Consider the following 23697-nt stretch of genomic DNA (forward strand, 5'->3'; position numbering starts at 1 on the left):
ACTCTACTACTGAATGTCTCGCAGAGCGAGCGCTGCCGCCAAAGCTCGACCTTAAAAATAGGGAGCCCTCCAATACAACTGGGCTGTTGACATGTTTGTAAGGCACAACGGATATATACTGCAAAAGTAAATAATAAGCACCATAACTTAAGCAATGGATTAAATGCATAATCTTAAAAATAGCGAGTAGCTGAACCAAACTTAAAGTGGAAGTGTAGAGATGGGAACCTTCAGAACCCACGCGCACGCGCCTTCCCAGCTTTCTGTCCTGCGCATGCCCAGTGCCCTTCCCACACTCGCACGCTCGAACTTCCTGGCCACTGCACGGTAAACAGTGAGGTCACGTGACGCGGCCTTGCTGCGGGCTTCGAGCTGCTGATGGCTGCGGAGAGTGAGCCGTGGGGGAGGAGGGCTGAGCGCGCTGGGGCCCGGTGGCGGTCATAGCATGAGACGGACGAGGCACGAGCAAAGCGCCCTTTAAGAGCTGTGTCAGGTGAGTGTTGTGATTGTGAGAGTAAAGGTCACCCTTACGGGAGATCTCGATCCGTAACCGTTTCTCCTCTTTCCGTGGCCATTGCGAAGAGATCCCCTCTGCGAGCCAATTTAAGGGTCTGTCAAAGCGCATTCCTTCCCTTACAAGAGGCTGCAAAAAGTGGTCTTTTTGCAAGGCCAAGTAATCTTGTTTCTAACAGTGGGCGTGGCATGCCGATCGCTGCACACTGCCACCTCCCCGTTGCTGGGCGGCTCTTTTCTTGATGATATCGCTGCACGCGCTTGTGCCCGCGATGGGACTGCCTAAACTACACGAGGTCGCCAGCTGTTGTGGCCGGATTCTCACTATTACTTCGTATCTGCGTTATTTTCGGGGTGTTCTTTTTTGATGGTTTACGCTGGTACTCGCTCTCCACCCAACTCACTAGCTTGATGTTTTTTATGCCCAGCTTTATTGGAGCTCGGACCCGCCACTCTCGTGTGCTGGACGTGTTCGTTCATTGAGTGATGTCATTCAGACGTCAGTATTCCCCCCCCCTTTTCCCAGTTGCATTATAATAAGGGCAGGTTCTGTTCTCCTTTTGAGTTAGTCTGTTCGATTCTGATGAACACGGTTCGCAGTACAAAATACTGGCCTGCTTGCGAAATTCTTAAGGCCCGCTTTTGGATGCAACTTGATTGGGATTAATGAATACGCAACACAATAATAAAATGGCACTGGTGATGTTCTAATCACCATACCTTCTTACGTATGTGGGTTGTGATGCATTAAATTAGCTCAAAGATAGGCATTCTTAAAATTCCACGTTCTTATTTGAGACAGACATGCACGTGCCCGTTTGACATTATGCTTAAAAATCTTCTCGTGATATGACGATTTGAATTATAACGTTTTCCGCATGTTTTCACACTGTCATTTTGAGGAGCATCACCAGTGTACAAAGTTGATGGAGGGCATGTTTATACTACGACCTTTGTGGCAAGCATTTCGTGTTGCTTGCGATGGTCAGAGGGGGATTTCAACTTTCTGGTTGCAGTCATCTTACTTTGTACAAGTTGTTTTTATGAATCCATTTTATCCACGGGATAATCCTTTGATTTATGGTAGAAGACCTGTCTCTGCTCTAAGGAGGTGGTTTCCAAATATTTGTATATTAATGGAACATTTTTTTGAGGCATTTGCTAGTTTACCTGCGGTATGGGAGCCATAAATTCAGGGCACAAAAATGCAGTGACCCACTAAAGACACCCATATAAAAAGGTCCAAAATGTAGCCAAAAGCGAATGAGAAGAATGCCAATAGAGAGATCTATCTATAGCAGCCAAAAGCAAAGACAGCAAGCAGTTCAAGCATATTGTGGCTAAGGGAAGTAGGATCCAGGCTTTAGATGAAGATTATTACACCCAACCGATGTCCTAGGTAAAAAAGTTTAGTACACTTTACAGCGAAGAGACTCAAACAGGACTGGGAATAGATAATCCATTACGGGCAAGTATAAACAGGGAATCCGGGGATACTGATATTGATTCTATTGACTTGAATTTGGAGGAAACTAGGCTAGCCCTTTCCACGCTTCAGAGAGGAAAGACGTCTGGACTAGAAAAAGTCCCTGGTGACCTTTTCTTTTCTGAAGTGAATGTATGTTGTGTTAGCCTCCACCTTTGTTTTAATGCTGTTTTAAATGGTGCACAGGTTCCCGATTCCTGGTTAGGGGTGGAGGTGGTCCCAGTGCATAAAAAGGATTGGCGTAGCCAATAGGTCTTGCCTTTGCGACTGTGTAAGTGTTTAGCTGTGCAGCACATTATAGAGAAACTAAAGACCACCGGCCATGCCCTAAAGGGTATTTACAATGAATTTACATTTATGTAGCACTGACACCCCCTGACGAGGCGCTTTAGCATGCTAATCCAGAACCTGAAATTACTGGGTAGTGCAGTAGTGAATGGTTATTCAAGTGCTGTCAAGGAAGCCGCTCCTTGCTCTTACTTCAGTTACTTGGTTGTAACACTAATGATTTCGGTATGATAATTATTTGGGGGTATGTGGAAAGCAAATCGTGGATGGAGTGACTAAACAAATTGTTAGGATGTAGGGATTTTTTTTCAGAGTGAGAGATTAAGGCATGCGGTGTACCGTGTACTCGGGGAGCATGTAAGAGGTGAAGGAGAGGGTCGTTAAAAAAAATAAAGGAGGATTTAAGTCAAGGTCAGATTTTCACACAGGGTGTACGTACATTGCGGACTATGGTTAATGAGACAGTATGTGATCTGTGGATGTATAAACAGAGTCCGATGTTTCTGCCGTCCAGGTCGCAGGGGCCTCTTTTAGAACAAGGTGGGGGAGGGAAAATGCGACGGTCAACAAAAAAAAGTAGTCCGGTTCAGCAGTTCGTGACCGCGCTGTTAGCACTTTCCAGCCTTGCCAGGGAATTGATTTAGCTAGATTTGTCTGAGATTTCATGGCAGAAAAACACTTTCTTTCTGTACAGCTGTGTTGTGCAGATGGACATCGCTTACAGTGACGTAAAATGGCTTGTGGTGAAATGTCCCAGGTTTGGCTTTAAAATTCTGGCACCCCACATACAGGATCTCAATGAATAACACTTATGAACTCCGTGGTTATCATGAAAACCTGGCATGGATATTACCCTCCTGAAACTAATCTGGACACAGCCTTTAAGTTTGAGATTGCCAACCCAAAACACGTATATCTTAAAGACCTTCAACAATCACCGTAGTGGTTCGCACGTCCCCTCCTAATTACTAGCTATGCGGCCATTATTATCATTTACAGATGGCTATGAATGCTCCTCCCCTCCCTGAGCTCGGGGTGATGACAACAGTGATCTGGTCTCAATTCCAAGTTTTCAGCGGAAGAAATGTAATAAAAACTCCATTCGATTATTTCCAGGTGAGAATTCACAATCCAGAATGCACTGTCCCCTTGAGCAGCTCAGTGTTTAGTGTACACAGTCTCCCTGACTGACCACACATTCCGCAGATGCCGCCTCTGCATTTGGCAGGATGCCGACAAATTAATTGCCCGCCGCAGATATCTGTCCCGTTGTCCGTGCAACATGTTTTCTGCCTTCTTCTGGGTCCGTTCCACATGACGGGAAGATACAATAGAAACTCCCTGTAGGCACCATAAAAATGCAGTGGCACATCATAATCTGGCCGGAGCTCGTGGACAGCACGGCACAAAAGAATGCACTTTGGTAGGCAGGCAGCACACACTGACAGAATCTGACTGGGGCACAATGAGTGCCACCTGCTTGCCGCTATCGGTGAGAGCCTAAATCTGGGCCACTGGAATTATGCGACTGTGTGGCAGTGGCGTTTTCGCACTGCTAAGTCAAGAAGATATGATGGGACGTCACCAGCAGGAGTCCCCCGCGTGATGCCACTGTGTATTATATGATGCAGGTAGCACAAATCCACACCATCAAGGAGTCTGTATACTTGATCTCAGAGAGTCTTTTAAGAGCTGACGGCACAATTACATGTGGAATCCCAAAAAACTTTGCTCTTTAGCTGCACTAAAGAAAGGAAGGGATGGCGCTATACTTTCCCTACTAACGTGTACATGAGCAAGACTTTCAAGGACTGTAGTTGATTCACGCCTTGATACAACTAGGCATTACAAACGTAAACAAGGCAATTAAAAATATATATGTTTATCACGTCTGTGTCTTACAATACACGACAAACAGAGCATGAACAAAGCTGTGTCAACAACCTCACAAAGCAACTGAAAGACAGTCACTTGGCAGTAATAATATTAAACAAGCGCGAGGAATGCAGCTCCAGCGTCCTGCAAGTGGTGCGCGTGCGCTCGTGTGAAATCTGACACTTAACAGATCGCACACTGCGCGCCGCTGCTCATAACCGTAGGCGGATACATTTCCTGGGAAATGTGGGACATGCGCCCGCCTTTGCCCAATTGCATGCTGTCTTTTTAGAAAGGCGCACGCAAACCCAATACAAAAAATGCTTAAAAAAAAAAAAAAAACAAGCACAAGCGCGTGAAAAGTTTAGAGTGATTCCAAGAGGTCGTTTTCCTAGAGCAGCGCATGCCCGCTGCCCTAGGCTCGACCTAAAAAAAGAGACCAATATGATCCCACCAACTATAGGCCCATTAGCCGAACAGATATTTCACAAAAACTGTTTTGCAGGCATTTGTTGGGGAGATTACAACAATCAAAGAGATCAAATTGAATGAGATCCTCTGGCCCCACCAGGCTGGTTTTAGAGGTAAAATAGGTGAAATCTATCTGGTATTCAGGTTTTTAATAATTCTGTGGAAGTATGTGGTGATCAAAAAAAGAACATGTGAACGTTGTGTTCATAGATTTACGTGCCACCTTTGATCTTATTCCCAGATAAAAATTGTGGGCAGTTTTAGCGCAGTTTGGTGTTCCAAACTACCTTTTACAAACGATCATTAGGCTTCCCCAGGTACATTATGCCTGGAGAAGATGAGGTGAAATTGTGAACTCGCAGAGCGCATTAAGGTGGACAGTGGGGTATTGTAATTGGATTTATATAGCACTTACTACTGATGAGGCGCTGAAGTGATTTTTCGGCGAGTAGCACACTATTCAGTAACCCATTAAGTATTAGTGATGAATTAGTATTGTGAAATATGAATGTTATTTGAGCGGTGGATATGTTAGGCAGTTATTTGGATTGAGACGGCTACTGGAGGGATAGAAGCTGGAAAAAGGTTTGCCTTTATGTAGCGCTTGCTACCCCTGATGAGATGTTGAAGCTCTTTTTCGGTGAGTAGCATGCTAATCCGGAACCCATGAAGGATTAGTAGTGAATTAGTATAGTGAAATATGAAAATAATTTGAATAGTGGATATGTTAGTCAGTTTTTTGGATTGAGAAGGAAGAGGGAAGGTTCTAGAAATTATAATTTTTTTTTCTTTTTGGGAATTTATAGCTGTTGGAGAGGGTTTGGGGTGAATAAAGGGGAGGTGGAGAGGAGTTAGTATAGGGAAATATGGCATTAATTTGAGTGGTGGACATGCTATTCTGTTTTTTGGACTGAAACAGAATAGTGGAGGAATAGAGGAGGATAGAAGAGGGAGCGAAGGAGGGATAGAAGAGATAAGGGTCTAGAATCTTTTTTGTTGTTGAGATCACAGCAGTAGGAGGGAGTTTGGGATGAGTAAAAGGGAGGAGAAGAGGGAAGAGTCAGTTAAGGGTTTAGAAAGGCTTGTTTACTAGATCTGAATAATAAGAGCTACAAGATGATGTAAGGGGGTAGAGGAGGAAAGAGGCTAGAAAGGGTTATTTTGCGGATCATAGTGATATGGGATAAATGAGAGAGTGGAGGTAGAGGATATATTGATGGAGGTATAGGGTGAGAAATAGGGTAGTGTAAAGGAAAGGGCAGTAGAACAAGGTTTGAGATGAGTCAGTCAGAGTGTTGAGATTGAAGATATATTGAGAGCCGTATAAGGTAGAAATAGGGTAGTGCATTGGATATGCTGAATTAGAAGAAAAGTAATAATATAGATACATGTAATGTAATGTAATGTAAGGTTTTTTTTTATACCGCGCTACTATCGCTCCAAGGAGCATCTAGGCGCCAACAGAATGACCAATGATGTAAAACGGCCTGGCTGCTAATGTTAACTAATCCAACCTTCACACTAAAGTCCTAGCTATGGTGTCCTGTAGCTTAAAGATCCAAGTTTTAAGTTCTTTTCTGAATTCAGTTTCACTCTCCAGTGCCCGAAGGTAAGGAGGAAGAGTATTCCAGGCTTTTGAACCTAGAACTGGTAAAGATTTACCCCTCTCGTACTAAGTCTGAAAGTTGGAACAGACAGCAGATTAGCATTTGAGGAACGCAAGGTACGGGCTGGATGATACCTGATTAACTTTTTCCTTAGGTACTTGGGCCCTGAGGAGTGAACAGCTCTACAGGTGATGACCAGTATTTTAAAAAGGACCCTTTTGATTATGGGTAGCCAGTGCAGGGTTTTTAGTGCAGCAGTTGCAGATGATCTCTTCGGCCATTTCAGCACCAATCTGGCTGCTGCATGCTGCACCATCTGGAGTTTATGGGTAACCACTTTGTTAGTACCAGCATAGAGGCTATTACAGTAATCTAGCCTTGATGTCACAAGGGCGACTATTACCGTTTTTCTAGCCTCCAGCGGCAAAAGATCAAAAAACTTCCTTAATCACCTGATGATACCAAAACATGTCCCCGCTACCTTCAGTGCCTGTTGCTTGAAGGACAAATCAGAGTCAAAGTTAATCCCCAAATTACGAGCAGAGTCTGTAGTGTGAGGCGGTATTTCTGCCTTCTCCGGCCACCATAGTCTGGGGACAAAGTCGTTTTTCGGGCCCATCGGTATGATCTCAGTCTTTCCCGTGTTACATTTCAGGTGGTTTCTCCTCATCCATTCAAAGGTAGCCGTCCGGCAACATTTGGGATTGGCTTCCCAGTCCTGAGTGTCTTTATCAAGGACTGTACATAAATACATGGAATATGTGTGTGTGTATGTATGTGTGTATGTATATATATATATATATATATATAACGCTCCAAATCCTTTCAAGCTTGCAGAAAAGAACAAACAGCACTCGAAGATGGAGGTTTCAACACGCTTAGATTTTATTCAGCGGGGGGGGGGTGCACACAGACGCGTTTCGGCGGTCTGCCTTCGTCAGTGTGTGATGCACTGTGTTTACTGCCGACATTGTTTTAAACATTATTTTGTATCGTTCACTCCCACATTCAGTAAGGCATATTCACTGAAAAAAACATAGGTTTCAGATATGTTATAGTTAGGAATTAGCATTTAAAAAACCTTAGAAATTCACAGAAAAAAACATAGATTTTAGGGGTGCTATAGTTAGCTGGACATTTCACTAGTTCAAAACCATTGAAATTTCTCCGTCATAGTTAGTTGTACTCACTATAACTCACATACCCGCAATCCACTGCTGATGATGTCACATATTACATCATTCATGACATGGTCAGTGACATCACTGATGACATCTCAAATGCCATCAATGATTACATCACTGATGACATCATCCAGTGAATGTGGTTGGTTCGATATTTAAATAAGTATTATATATATAGCAATCTGCATTGAAGACTGTGTGGATTTATAAGTGTCTGGATGGAGGATTTAGTAGCACTGTGATTAACTGTCTAATCGACTAAAGTGTCTAACTAAATATATGGGATAGTGATTAAACTGTGTGAACACCTGTATAACTCTATCTCTTGTTGTGTAAACTACTACATACGTTTATTACTAGCTATGTGAAAGTCTATATTAGTTAAGTGAGTATTTGTATGGGATAGTGAATGTGTGTGTGGTTGGGTGGGAGATGGGTGACTGTCCAAAGATGTGTAAATAGTTGATTTAGTAGGTATGTGAGGTTAAGACTGTATGTGGAAACAGTTGTTTGGGTGAGTGAATCTCTTTATGGGTGTGGTGATAAGTAAATATATTTCTCAATGATACATGCACTGTATGTGACAGTTGTATATAAATAAGTATACATAAGACTCAGTAATTGCATGAGTGACTGTATTGAAAACTATACCTATAATAGTGATTTTATCACACACTAAGTGTGAGTTACTATCTATATGAATAAAGTGGTGTTTGTATAAGTGTGTAGCTTAGTAAATACAAGTATGATCAATTGTTTGCACAAGTGAGTAGGATGACTGCATAACTAAATAGGATGTGTACTGGTGTGTAATGTCGACGGAGGTCTATACGTATATTTAATAGTATTCTATTGATCTTTGTTAGCATGTATGAGTGAATCTATCGGTAAGTGTTTAGATGTGTGTGTAGATGTAGGAATCACTGAGTGAGTTTTCAGAAACTTGTATTGGTTTGTGAATTGTTTCAAATATGGTAGTCCACGTTTTATGAGTGTTGAAAGGTTATTCTAGTGTATGATGAAATGTATCACATTGTCACGTGGATGATGTCATCGTTGATGTCATTTGAGATATCAGTGATGTCATTAGTGATGTCACTGACCATGTCATGAATGATGTGACATCATCAGCCGTGGATTGCGGGCGCGTGAGTTATAGTGATTACAACGAACTATAACGGAGGAATTTCAGTGGTTTTGTACGAGTGAAATGTCCAGCTAACTATAACACCCCTAAAACCTATGGTTTTTTTTCCAGTGAATTTCTAAGGTTTTTAAATGATAATTCCTAACTATTACATGCCTGAAACCTATGGTTTTTTCAGTGAATTTCAAAGGTTTTTTCAATGATAATTTTAAAATGTATTAATTGTTATATGTATTTTTCATTATTTTACTACATTTTTTAATCTATTTATTTTTAGATATCTTATTTTTTAAATTGCATTACACATTTTAATATATATATTTAAAATTAAAAATGTGTTTTTTTATGTAATTTTATATTTTTAAAAATAAATGTATAATATTTTCTTTATTTTCAAACAAATTTTGGGGAGTCGCGCACCCAAAGTGCACCTTACTCGATCACTGCGCGGAACCTAGCCGTCATTTTAGAATTGTTGTGTAGGGTCCGCGTAGGGTGTGCGACTGGTGCCTATTACTTTACGCGACGCTCGCGTGCTTGCTCGTGACATCCATATACATGTTCGATGCAGGGGGTGCGCGACTCCTGTGAAATTTTTAAATGTCTAATATGATATATATATGTATTTAATATACATATTAGGACAAGACATTATCTAACCTAATCATAAAAATACAATTTCGCGTTGGGTGCGTGCTGCCTGTGCGCAGGGTTGCGGATCCCATGTGACCTGAAAAAAAAGATCTGATTGGTTCATAACTTTTCCCATTGTAACTATTGAAGGACTCCACCCATTTCAATCATTCTTCTTAGAGCTTCTTTGGAGACAGATCTCTTAGCTGAGAAGAACTTATTTTCTGATATTTTCCAATTTGTGGACAAAATGGCTTCAGGACAACAGCCACCACAAGAATCGGACCATTCTTCGGACGAAGAGTTTGTTGTGGAACCTCCACCTCCAAAAAGACCTTCTTCAGTGGTGTGGAAGTTTTTTTTACCCACCCTGAAGGAGAAAGGAAGGTGAATGTCACAAAAGTCACCTGTAAAATCTGTGGCAACGTTCTTTCAAGAGGCAGTGCCAATAAAAAGTACTTGTGCGGCACTGCAAGTATGTACAAACATCTTAGGAGTCTGCACCCTGTTAATCTGTCTTGGGAGGAGTGCAGGAGGCTTCGAGACAACCCTCCAACTGCAGTGCCAAGTACTTCTGCCAGTTCCTCTTCGCCAGCACGTCCGAACATACGTTCCGAATTTGCACACATAAAAATACACTGCATCAAGTGCAACCAACTTCTGTGCTACGGAGAACAGTCTGTGGACTTAGTCTGTACAGCACAACACGAAACCACAGCTGATAGACTTTTTTTTTTTCTGGCTTGTTAGTTCCTGAAGTTCACTGTTTTTTTCGTCCGTTTTTCTATTGAAAAAACAACAAAAAAATTCAGAAAATTGTTAAAAAAAAACTACCCAAAAAAAAAGTTCTTTTCAGAACTAACTTCTCTGGTTAAAGAAAGAGCTATATTTGTATGATAGTGTATGAAAGTTTGTTTGAATGTATGCATTGTGCATAATTGACTGAAAGAATGCATTAGTACTGTATGATGTATATGTAAGTGCAAAACTATAAGGAAGTGCTGTAGCATGACACTTTTTGCTCTTTAGCTTCAGTGTGCTGTGGTACTTCCGAAGCACAGGGATGCAACATATGTACATAAATATGTTGCAAGTCTATGCTTCCCTCTGCACTGCTGCTTAAACTGCAGCCATTTGGTGACACAGGCCCCCTTGCACCATGGCGCAAGGATATCTGTGCAAAAACAAGAAAAGAGAGGCCAGATCAAACACTTGATCAATCTAAGCGTAATCTATACAGACCACAATTCAAGAAGTCAACACAAGATTATCACATCCGATTTGGGTGATAAAGAAAGCCCTCACACACTGACCTAGTCAGTGTCATGCTTCATCATCGGGCCCCACCGAAAGAGGCCGAATGCCTCTTCGGTGTGCTACGACGCCAGAAAGACTGCGGAGCTGGTTTTGTGTGTGGAGGGCGTGCTCTTGTTTACAGTGAAATATTAAAAGTGCCTAAAAAAAGGGTATCGAAAAAAATTATTTTAATAAATGATCCCTGAGGCACAAAGTAAAGAGTATTACGTGTCTGTATTTACATGCCAAGGTTCAAGATTGGTAAAATACAGAATATACTCAGTTTCTTTTAGTCAACATGTTTCAGCCATAAGGGTGGTATATTACCGTGGCATTCTTCAGGACTATACCCCGGCGGTATGGGCTCTCTAATCACCCACCCTGACCTGGGGACGTGAAAGTACAAATAAAGAGTGAAAAAAGTGCATAAAAATATTGGAAGAGTAAAATACTCGATTCCAAAAAAATACTCCGTAAATTTGGAGTGTCACTGCACTTTCAAAAGGGGCGCTACTAGCACCATGGGTCTCGGGAGGGGGTCGGAGCGACCTGGCACATCGCCCTCAGCGCTCTCGACCCGCTGATAAACCTGGTTGTGGCCTCAAATCCCCCGAGGCCACAACCAGGTTTATCAGCGGGTCGAGAGCGCTGAGGGCGATGTGCCAGGTCGCTCCGACCCCCTCCCGAGACCCATGGTGCTAGTAGCGCCCCTTTTGAAAGTGCAGTGACACTCCAAATTTACGGAGTATTTTTTTGGAATCGAGTATTTTACTCTTCCAATATTTTTATGCACTTTTTTCACTCTTTATTTTTACTTTCACGTCCCCAGGTCAGGGTGGGTGATTAGAGAGCCCATACCGCCGGGGTATAGTCCTGAAGAATGCCACGGTAATATACCACCCTTATGGCTGAAACATGTTGACTAAAAGAAACTGAGTATATTCTGTATTTTACCAATCTTGAACCTTGGCATGTAAATACAGACACGTAATACTCTTTACTTTGTGCCTCAGGGATCATTTATTAAAATAATTTTTTTCGATACCCTTTTTTTAGGCACTTTTAATATTTCACTGTAAACAAGAGCACGCCCTCCACACACAAAACCAGCTCCGCAGTCTTTCTGGCGTCGTAGCACACCGAAGAGGCATTCGGCCTCTTTCGGTGGGGCCCGATGATGAAGCATGACACTGACTAGGTCAGTGTGTGAGGGCTTTCTTTATCACCCAAATCGGATGTGATAATCTTGTGTTGACTTCTTGAATTGTGGTCTGTATAGATTACGCTTAGATTGATCAAGTGTTTGATCTGACCTCTCTTTTCTTGTTTTTACATAACTAACCGGGGACTAAGAGAGTGCCTCATTCTCCCTACCTCTCCTTTTGTTGTTAAAAAAAAAAAGCAAGGATATCTGTGTCATGCAGAATTTGTTTTTGTGCAGGAAGACACACCTTCCTGCACAAAACAATCTGTGAAGGCATTTTTCTCCTTCAATGTATGCTGTGCATTTTAGCATACATTCAAAGAGAAACAAGCATTAGAAATGCAATAGGGCTCGCATTAGGAAAGTTTGAGCTATTGGTCTTATAAATGAATTTTTTTTTATTTGTGTTATTTTTGAAAATAGCTAAATTAATAGCTTTGTCATTTACAATGCCAATAGTTATAACTTTCGCAAATGTGACACTTATCGCATTTGTAATGCAATATGTGTTGCATTTACGTGACTTAGATGTATTGACATTACAAATAACAATGGCTTTTCATTTTTTAAAATAATTAATACTTAAATAAAAGGTATTGTAATTTATAATGGCAATAGCTTAAACTTTTGTAAATAACTTTTATGAAGATTATGTTCAGTGCAGATAGATAGATAGATGGAGATAGATAGAGTGAGGGCGATCGATAGATAGAGTGAGGGCGATAGATAGAGGTAGAGCAATAGATAGATAGAGGGAGGGCGATAGATAGAGTGAGTGCGATATAGACAGCTAAGGTGAGGGCGATAGACAGAGTGAGGGTGATAGATAGATGGAGTGAGGGCGATAGATAGAGTGGGTGTCACTTTTCTGTACTTCGCTTGAACCCCACTAGTGCGTGACTGGAACACAGGAAAGACCCATATTTAGCTGGTGGAATAGAAACATGCGTCAGTATGCCTTACAGTGTGGTGACACCACTTTTATCCCACCTGCCCACCCCCTTATCTACTCTTTAAACCCATTGACTCAAGAGAAAGAAAGAAAGAAAGAAAGAAAGAAAGAGAGAAAGGGAAAGAAAGAAAGAAAAAGGGAAAGAAAGAGAGGGAAAGGAAAAAAGTGAAGGAAAGGGAAATAAATATAAAGAGAGAAAGAAAGAGAAAGAAATAAAAAGAAAGAGATAGGGAAAGAAACTAAGAAAGAGAGAAAGAAAAAGGGAAAGAAAGAGAAAAAGAAAGAGAGAGCCAGAAAGAGAGAGAGAGAAAGAAAGAAAAAGAAAGAAAGAAAAAGAAAGAGAAACAAAGCGAAAGAGAGAGAAAGAAAGAGAAAAAGAAAGAAAAAGGGAAAGAAAGAGAGACAGAAAGAGAAAAGGAAAGTAAGAGAGAAAGAAAAAGAAAGAGAAACAAAGAGAGAAAGGGAAAGACAGAAAGAAAGAAATAGAAAGAAAGAAAAAGAAAGGAGAAAGAAAGATAGAAAGAGAAAAAGAAAGGAAGGAAGGAAGGAAGGAAATGGAAGGAAGAAAGAAAAAGGAAGGAAGAAAGAAAGAAAGAAAGAAAGAAAGAAAGACATTGGTGTGGTAGCTAGTATGTGCTGAGTGACCGAGAACTGAGATGATGTCTGGTAAAACAGACATCCACGTGGGCAGCTGGGCCGACCTGGTTTCTGTACACAGAGCTCAAGGGGACAGCCTCAGCAGACTCCAGGTTTCACTGAGGGCATTTAAAAGTGCCAGACTGCATTTTAACTTGGGCTGACGTCATTTCAATTGAAAGGCAAACATTCGGGGAGGAGCTCGTCTCCTCGCTCTACAAATTACTAAGTGACTCTACCAACAAGTCGAAACAAGCAAAAGAAGACCTCAAACACACTTACAGTCACATATCACAGCCTAAACAAAAACACGAACACACACACCAACGGAGGTCACCACAGATACCTGAAAACAAACACTTTCGAAGAGAGACAAGTATACATATACGCATACACAAAAAGTTAGACCGCGATACATACTTATGAGCACAAGCTTGACCTAAAAAACCTGTAAATATGTTGTGTGTCGGCAGCATTGATGACTCTGTAAGTTCACAGTGCCTCTGCGTCTCAAAATAAAATGTCTCCTGTACTTCTAAGACTGTTTTAATTTTGCGCCTGGTGCACATGAAAGAGCACACAAAAACACATCAATAAACGTTTGTACACAGCAGAGTTGAACAGTTTCTAATTGTGTACTTTGATCCAACTGAATACTTTTTTCTGAAAAGAGGCCTTTGACGCTATGCAAAAGGGCTCCTGAAAAAGCATCTTTCACTAAAGTGCCCAAATTCTAAATCGTACCCTCCGCTGCTCTAACCATGATCACCAGCGCGCACCGAGGCTTTAATTGCGTGCGTGAAGCACACTGTGTGATTCGTTTAACCTGTCATTCTTTCATGCACTTATTTATTTGTAGGTGTTTGTTAGTTGATTCACTCATGCATTCAAAACGCTTTTCTGTCAACAGCTTTGCGTGCACTGAAGCGCTTGAGTTGAGTCGTGCGCAATACAAGACCAGTGTTTTACAATCTTGGCTACCCCACTCGATCAAAGTGTGTGATCCCTGGTAAATCACTTCATGTCCTTGATTTCGCTTTTCTGTCAACAGCTTTGCGTGCACTGAAGCGCTTGAGTTGAGAGTCGTGCGCAATACAAGAAAGCACATCCATGCGGTTGTTGAACAGAGCATTTACCATCCCCCTCAGCATGAAAATAATTTAAAAATACATTAAAGCTGTTGCTGTGCTTAAAGTTAAAGCGGCGGCAATCAGTATGAAAATAATTAGAAAGAAGGGAAGACTAGGGGAGAGTAAGGGTGACGAGACGCACGGGGAGCAGCAGCCTTTGATGTGCCAGCCGGCCGTGGGCAGTGAATAATTAGGGGAGGAGAAATGCCAGAGCGCACGCTGGGGGAAGCTTGTGGGAGGGAGGCTGGTGGCTTTGATGCGTGCACGCGCTTTTTTCACAGGCACAGCATCAAATTACCCGTTTGGTTAAGCTCTCGTTAAGCCCCAATATGTCTCGACATCTGCAATGCTTACGCATTGGCAGAGGTCGAGCCCTAAAAATGAGGAGAAATTAAACAATTCTCCTTGTTGTGCCTTGCTACACCAATTGGAGGATGGTGCAGCATTCACACACATGTCCAGATTTATGATTTATAATAAATCTGGAGATGTGTCTTGCTCTCTGACTGTTCTGTGCAAACACGCACACCAATGGAATGCTCCTTCAACATAGGAGTTTGAAGCACTCCGTGCCCTAAAGCCTGCCTCACTGCATGAGTACATGCATACTGACTGAATGATAACAGTACTGTAAGGAGAGACACTGGGTGAATTCATAATTGGTTGAGTTTTACTTTAGTGAATGGATTAGTACATGGTACTGAAAGAGTCACTGTGGGATTGCAAGAGCAGTCACAGGGTGTTTGCTGGAGTGTATGGATACTGACTGGGGAATTGTAGGCCTGAAACACAATTGTGTACTTAGTTAATCAGAGCCCTACACCCAACTCGTAGAAGTCGTGCACCAAACGTGTTGGAGTCCTGCATCCTACACGTTAGGAGTCGTGCATCCAACGCATGCACACCAGGGAGCCACACTGAGCGCCGCGCTGGGTGCGCAACTCCTAATTTTAGCTTTAAAAAAAAAAAATAGCCCCTATCACTAATTTCTATTATCCCCAGGCACTCCATCCCCCGGGGCTTATATAAAACATTGGGGACAGTGGGGGGAGCCCCAATGCCCCCACGGTTCCAGCCGTCTCCCTACATCCTTCAGGAGCGGGCATTGTTTTCCACATGGGGAGCAGCTAACGTGTGTGGAAAAGCAATTTGATTTTGATTTTGATAGACAGAGCAGGTTTCCCTGCGCTCTCTTTCAAAATCTAAACCAAGTTTGCTATGGGAGGGCGGGAGCCCGCAGACTCCCACCCTCTCATAGCAAACAGCAGTGTCCCGGAAGTGGGCACCCTGGGACACTGCAGGAGCCGACCATGGTGGGTGGCGGTCCCCAGGGCCCTCAACGGCCCCCCTCCCATAATACACAAAGCTGGGGGGGGGGGCATTGAGCCCCCACCCACATATTTTGCTGGAAGGCCAAAATCGGAGCACTTATACTACTCCTGTCCACGCGGCATGGGATTTCTTCTGAAGCCGGAACAGCGGAATTGCTGTTTGCCGTGTGGACAGGAGTAGTATAAGTGCTCCGATTTTGGTACTTACCATTCTATTCCCGATTACCAATTTTTACACTGATTGATTGACGCCACCGCCAGGACGGAAGTAAAACCGGCGGAGAGAAACCGTGATACTCTAGCCATCTGTCCAATAGCCCTGAAGAAGTCTTGGGTTACACCCTGACGAAACACGTGTAGGCTGGGCACCTGAAAAAAAAATAAACCATACGGAAAAAAACCCTCAATTTGACCATTGTGATTATGCTTTTGTAAAACATACAGTATTAATACTGTTAATGAAAATTGCATGTGCACAGGTCATCTGTACAATTGTTTCAAGGACTTCGGTCCTGTTTGGAGGTTTTGGGTTATCCTCTTACCTGTAGCACCGTTCATTATTTGGTCTGGGTTTGCACATACGTTGTAATTGGAGGCGCCAATACTTGCCGCAACACTCTTAACCCTTTGCTTGTATTACTGTGCTGAGGGGGCCCCCTGCAGCTCTGGCCCCCCAGCACCGCGGGAGATGCGGGAACATGTGTTACGCCCCTGGCATTATTACTGATACTATAAGTTCACATTCACAAAGTCCAAAAACGATATTCCTACTGTATACGCTTCTTTAAACTACCTCTGTCAGTGCGACTCTGATGAACACTGTTTGCCGTACAGAAGGCCTGCTTGCTATATTCTAATGCCCGCTTTTAGATGCAATTTGACAGGGATTCATTAATAAGCAACGCATTATTAAAATTGCGCAGGTGATCTTATAATCACCAATACCTTATGTATGTGGGTTGTGATATATCAAATTAGCTCAAAGTTAGGCGCAAGTGGAATACCCTGCTTTAATTTGAGAGAGACATGCACGTGCCCAGTGATGTAACAAAAGCCCCTGCAGTCCCTGCAGTAGGTTTATACTCCGACGTACATAGAAAGCATTTTGTGTTGCCTGTGATGGGCAGAAGGCTTTTTTTGTTCTCAGTTTTTAGCAGCAGACTTAGTGCTGTGCATACACAAGGGCTGTGACATATTGTTCTTAGATTGTACAAGTAGTTCTCATAGATCCATATCTCCATGGGATGATCCCTTGACGTATAGTATAGGTCCAGTCTCTGCTCCAAGGAGGTGATTTCCAAATATTTGTACACTTGTGGACCATTTTCTTAAGGCTTTTGATAGTTTGCATCTGGTTGTGATGTTTATGTAGGTGAGGTGATCAACTGTGTCTTAGTTGCTCTTCCCAATTCCAATTGATGTGAGGCCTTTCCTAATTTTGTTTCAGAGTGCAACAGTAGGCAAAAGGTGAGATGTATCAGCTTTGCCAATGTTTTTTAGCGACTTTGAAAATGGTTAAAAATATGTCGCAGCCAGTGTTGACTGCCTTATAGCATTTTTTTTCACTTGCTATGCTGCACTAAGTCAGCACTGCGGTATAGTGTATAATATGACGTCCCTGTAGATCAATAGTCTGGGGACCGCAAGCACAGTCCTGACCTATTCATGCAGCCCCCTGGCAAACATTTATTTACAAGTTATTCAGTGTGAAAGAAAGCAAGGAACTAGGGTTTCCTGCACAGTTAACCTTTGGGCCATTAAAGACATTCTGCAACGAACGTGTAAAATATGAAATCATTTTTTCAAAAATGCCAAAAATCTGTTATAACTGTTTTATCTTAGTAGGAGTATATCAGACTAAATCAGCGCACAGCTTTCTTTTTTGTATTTTTAGGAATAGTTTTCAAACATGAATTTTAAAACATTCATGCTTCCACCCACCCTGACAATGCCAGTAGTGAACTAACAGGCAAGTAAGCTAAGTGCACCCTTTGGATGGCTTGGGTTGCTTTTCTACATCAACAACATTTTAGTAAAATTCAATATTGGAGACGTTTTCATGCATTGCAAACCCTTAAGGTATGTATTTCAAGATCATATTATATGTAATAATATGGAACAAGCATTGGCAAAGCCAATAGGTTTCACCTATGCAAAATCTATTGTCGTTGTCAATGTTTTTGAGCATGAGCTCTTGACTTGGGGAACTAGGTTCAAGTCTCCGCGTTGGCTCAACATCCTGTGATCCTGGCCAAATCATGTAATCTCCCCTGTGCCTTAAAAAAATATCTTTTTGCAATATAACTGGTGTTCATATAAAACACTGAAATACTTATTGAACTTATAAGTGCTTTTTATAAAAGCTTCCCTTACTTTGGAAAAATAGAAAGTGGTCCATACACTTTTAAGGTGGGCCAGTGTCCTAGCGTGTAGCTAACCATAAACACACAAGATTTTATAAAAAGTGCCTTTAAACTTATCTCTCCAAAGCGAGTTGCCACAGAAGTCTTAAATACAGCATTTGCTTTACAAATTAAAGTGAAAACCAAGCATTGTTAAATTGTGTTACAATGTGGCTGGCTCTTTTCTGTGAAAAGATCTTATCCTGTGCTTGACAGTGAAAGGACCATAAACAGTGTAAATTGCTCAGAATGACCATGTTAGGCTGACACAGACTGAAATGCGATATTTGTTCCTAAAAAGTCAGTTTCACAAATAAAATGGACTCCCTAAAGAAGAGGAATTTTGTAAAAACATATTAAATATGAAAAAGTACCTGCAAAAATTCCACAAATGTATTTTATTTGCATGCAGAACTGTTTCATCTTAATAGTACAGTACGTCAGACTAAATCAATGGGATTCGTAAGCAGCCTCCCGAACTTTGCATGCAACTACCGTTGAAAACAGGCAAACGTTTATTTACAAGTTAATCGATGTTGAAGCAAGTAACAAGGGTGTCTTGCACACTTAACATTTGGCCACTTTTATTTATAAAGACATTTTGCAAAAAACATGTTCAATATGAAAACGCCTGCAGAAATTTATTTCATTCACATGCAGAACTGTTTCATTTTAGCACTAGTACTTCAGACTAAATCAGTGCAAGTTTTTTTGTAAGTAATAGTTTTCAAACATGATTTTAGAAATGGTCATGCTTCCACCCATCCTGTAAAATTCATGCCACACGACTGAAAAGCAAATGTTTTGTGCAGTTGAAGAAGATACCTTTTGAGATGGTTATCTAAAATAAAAAACACATTTAAGAAAAAGGGCACACGCAGGGTCTATGGAGAAATTACTCTGTATTCCTCTTTCCTATAAACGCTCTCACTTTGAAGTCAGCCAAAAGTAAAATAAACACCAGGCTCCCTCGCTTGACATTTGACCTCGGTCTTTGAATGCCAGCAAATGTGACGAGATAAGATTTAAAGGCCTGTTTATTGCAAAAAATTAGTTAGTGGGAAAATACTATAAATGCGTCTTTGGCTTGGGGAGGTACAAACTCAAGCTGGACAGCCTAAAGCAAATTAAGCCAGCAAATAGAAAGCCAGAAAACGTGAGTTACAATCCTCAAAGCGAATAGCAAGCAACTGATGGAATGCATTTCTAGGTCAACTTTCTGAAACTCCCTAAGATGTCTTTATCATAGCCCGTCAGCTGTGCTGTCTGGTAGACTGCGATCTAGAAAGGCATCCTCGCCCATATGGGACTTTCTGTCCCTCCGGGTAGTCCAGTGTGGTTTCTGATCCTGGTAGGATAGTATGTGCAAAGCGTGTGTTTTAGCAGAAGCCACGGTAGTTGTTGATTATACAAAGGGGAGGATCAAAATAGCTATTCAAAAATAAAGATGCAATCCCCTTGATGGATGCCTGCTTCAAAACCAAAAGGTGAGGATTTGGAGATTGTGGGTTGATGGTTTATTGATGTCTGTTTTGAAAGGTAAAAAGAGATGGTGTCCAGTGCAGTGCTGTGTAAGATTTTTGGTATAGCTCAAACTTAGTTGAAAGACGGTGGAACTCTGTACAGGGTCAAAGGCAGTGATACAGCCAAAAAGTGATTGGAGCAATACCTGGGGACAGACTAAAAGTGGACTGTTACTCCGTTGTGATATAGTCTTCTTTAAAAATGTGCATCTTTGGTTCTTTTCTGAATTGGAGTATAGTTTGGTCAGTCTTGATGTGTACTGGGACCTCAATCCAGATCCTGTGTGCCTTAATGGAGAAGACATGTTAACTTATTTTTTCACATCTTGCCTGCTAGATAGGCAAATGGTGCCGTTATAATGACTTTGTAGATGATGCAGCTAATTTTTAAGATGGTAGGTGATCCAGTGAAGATTCAAGATGGTTGACACGATGTAGTTATATTTTGTCAGATTTTAGATGAGGCGTGCTGTGACATGCATGATGTTCTTAAGTGCATAAAGAGTCTATTCGGTCTGTGTGTGTTGTTGGAAGCCGCCCTGTCAAATGTCAGAGTTAGACCACGAGAACTGCCTCCCTGTTCAGCTCGACTATTGATTTGAACTCATCCCGGATGACAATTAGTAATAATTCAGTGCAATGCCCTGGAGGAAATCTGGTTCAGCAATTCAATGGCAGGGTTGTGGAATTTAATAAAATATCTACTTGTCCAAGGGACAGGTTGCTTCATAAAACTACTCATCCTGTAAAAAAAGCCACCTGACACTTTGGTGCCACATAGTGCAGCAACAAATTAGGGCAACAATCTCGTCATATAAAAGCTCTGATCTTAGCCTTTCCGATTAAGCCAGGGCTAATACAATAGTAAGGTTAGAATTCTAGCAGTTTCCTTACTTTGCTACCTTTCCACAGAACTACATACTGGGGCTGGAGATTGCTTTAAGCAATACTTCCAGGGTTTGAATGCCCCTTTGAATCTGAGCAAACCTACTAAACTGCATGTTTATGGGGTTTTCGCTAGTTCTTCTCTAGAATTCTAGCAGTTTCCTTACTTTGCTACCTTTCCACAGAACTACATACTGGGGCTGGAGATTGCTTTAAGCAATACTTCCAGGGTTTGAATGCCCCTTTGAATCTGAGCAAACCTACTAAACTGCATGTTTTAGGGGTTTTCGCTAGTTCTTCTCTAATATTTTCTCATACTGAGAATGGTAGGAAATTTACACCTGACAATGGCAAAAGTAAAACTTCTTCCAGGGTTGGGGAAAAAAGTGGTTGGAGTGAAAGTGAACTTGTAAATGCTCATGATTATCTCATGAGCACATCTGCACATGCATATCTGCTCGTGCTAAAAAGCAGTTCACAAATATTTTCTAGGAGTACGATTTCCTGCCTACTTCTGTAAATTCTTGTGAATTCATGAAGGCTATTAATGCAAGGACATATACCATGGGAGCAGATTTGTGACTTTCTTTAAGAATTAGACACCTAATTAGGTCTGTAGTTAACCTAGAAGTTTATTTTTTGTTAAAAATCTATCTATCCATTCATCCAGAAGGAGCATATCTGCACACAAAGTAGTTTTGTTTAGTGCCAGGGACTACTGTGGCAATGTGTGCTTTTTAAGACCCCAAAAAATTATTGTTTTTGTCAATGTTTGTCATAATGGTGAGGGTCTGATAACTCCAACAAAGTTTTATAAAAATGTTATCAAAACAAGACACATTTACAAAACCAAAAGGCTGACCACTAATATCAGACATATTGGCTTTGCCAATTATGTTTTTCATGTTTCCCATTATCTTACTGAAACTGGTTGCAGTGATATTCCATTATGAATATTTTTGGGGAAAATACTGGCATACATCAACACATTTGACTAAATGATGCTTCAAAGAAATGCTGCCTACTATTTCACTTTAGTTTAGCAAAAGCTTTTTTTTTTCCTAGTTTCATTTTTTTTGTGAACATGTTATTTTAAAAGCAAAGGATCATCAATCTTGTTTTCATACTTCTGCAGATATTTGCATCTCATTCAAGAGCAATCAGGGAGCAATGTATGTAGCATCATATTGTTAAACTTTGAAAACTTGTGTACACATTTTTACACTGGAACAACTGTCAGTAGTGCAGTCCAAGCTTACAACATTTCATCCGAGCGGTCACCCAATAAGAAAGGCTTTTTATTGATGAACCATTAATACAAGTTAGAACGAGCAGCATTAACATATGGACACAAATATTACCTAAACTGGAGACAATGCCCTTTCCTAGTCCATAATGTGGAACTGTAAACTGGCAGCCAGGAGAAGTGTGGCTCACTGGTTAGAGGAGGCAGACCTGGACGCTGAGATACGACCCGGGACCAGGGTTCAATTCCCGACGCGGCAGGGTCTTGAGCCCAAAAAATGTCCACGGGCTCGGTAATTCTCGCTTCGTGCCTACTCGAATCACAGGTTCACACTCTGCAACTCTGGGCAATAGCTTGCTTAATCTCCACTACGGCCCCCCGCGGCGGGATGCCTGGCTTTCACCTTGGGGATACCCAGTAGGGGCTATCTCACAGGGAAAAACCAGGACGGGTTCCCAATGCAAAGCGCTTTGAGACCTGGCGGTGATATTGCGCTATATAAAAACCCATCCATCCATCCATCCATCCATCCAGCCAAAGGGTTTGTGCTACAGGGTTCTGGGCCTACTTGTCCCAAGGATAAAATAAAAATGAAAACTTGTTGTCCTTGACCCCAAACAATATGTTCTGGGAGTCGGGCTGTAGGAATTCCACACCCATGCGATGGGATGTTGTTTTATTTAAAGAACTAAGATAGTTGCATGAAGTTGAAGGAATCAATGGTTTTCTTGAATGATATATTTGATATAAACTGTCTTCAAGCGATCATTGTGTTGATTAGTAATCTCTAATGTATTAAAAGACAAAGTTCGGCTTGTGTTATGTCCTCTATGTTAAATGTCTGTCTGCTTCTTTTTTGGACAAATAAGGTCAGTTTATCACAAAGAGATACTGTACCCATGTGACAACTAGAGGCTCAATTCCTGCTGGGGCTGACTGCTGCAACTTATTTTTCTGTAATGACTAAGTAAGAACCATTATAGCAAGATCATGAACACCATCCACTCCTAGGGCTCGAAAAATCTGAAAAATGGTACTAGCCCTTGAACCTTGGAAAATCTCCTCAACCTGGCAAGATGGCGACAGAGTGAGGAACCACATCGATCCTGCTCTCTGAGGACCTGAGAGTAATTCTAATTCTAGATGGCTGAGGCTGGAGCTTTTTGAGAACTGAGCTATGCCCCCGAAATAAACCTGGACAATTGAGCAAATGAGCTATTAGCAGGGAGGAAAAAACTCTCACCGGAGACTCGGAGGCTTGGTGGCTCAAACGGCGCAGGTGCGAGGTAACAGCCAGGGCACTGGGTCGCCGCGATAGGGCGATATACCGCAACAGTCTCGAAAGGTAAACACACCGAGTGCATCTTGAGCAGCAGGGAGCTGTTGCAGTGAGCGGCGGTGTGCAGTTGCGAGCTGCGAGGCGCTTGAAGCGCAGATGGTTCTCTGACCTGTCTTTCCCTGCTTCCTTGGTCTCCCGGTCTCCAGTCCTCCGGTCCTCGTGTTAGGTGTTACAGCTGAGTCTTGCACGGCCGGAGGGGGTCCGCCTATGTGCCCACTGATATTCGGCTGATACTGCTGGGCCGCTTCAATCATCTCTGGCTGCTGGCTGCTGTTCTATCTGTTGCATTGTACGCTGTGCTGTGCCTGCAATCCCTCAACTGGATAGCGGCCCAGCGAAACCTGGAAGCTTCATCGGAGCACTGACTGCCGGTTGCTGATAGGGAGAAAGCCACGCCCCCAGTACACAGAGCATAGGGAGCGTCCATAAACTGCCCAAAAAAAAACCCTCTATCGTATAGGGGTTCTGGAGCAAGGCACCTTTTCCCTCTTACGGGGGAGTAAGAGAACCTGACTGTCTACATGTGCACACTTCAAATGATCCAAATCA

At 42.0% G+C, this 23697-nt stretch overlaps 1 protein-coding gene across 1 annotated transcript in view; it reads left to right on the forward strand.

Moving 5' to 3' along the window:
• Positions 1-300: 300 nt before the first annotated feature.
• Positions 301-23697, forward strand: part of PHF3 (PHD finger protein 3) — a 716139-nt gene continuing 692742 nt past the window's right edge. The window contains exon 1 of the mRNA XM_078648001.1: positions 301-493. The gene's annotated coding sequence lies outside the window, so the exon portion shown is untranslated. The remainder of the gene's footprint in view (positions 494-23697) is intronic.

This window comes from Lissotriton helveticus, chromosome 6, assembly GCF_964261635.1.
Source record: "Lissotriton helveticus chromosome 6, aLisHel1.1, whole genome shotgun sequence".
NCBI classification, from domain to species: Eukaryota; Metazoa; Chordata; class Amphibia; order Caudata; family Salamandridae; genus Lissotriton; species Lissotriton helveticus.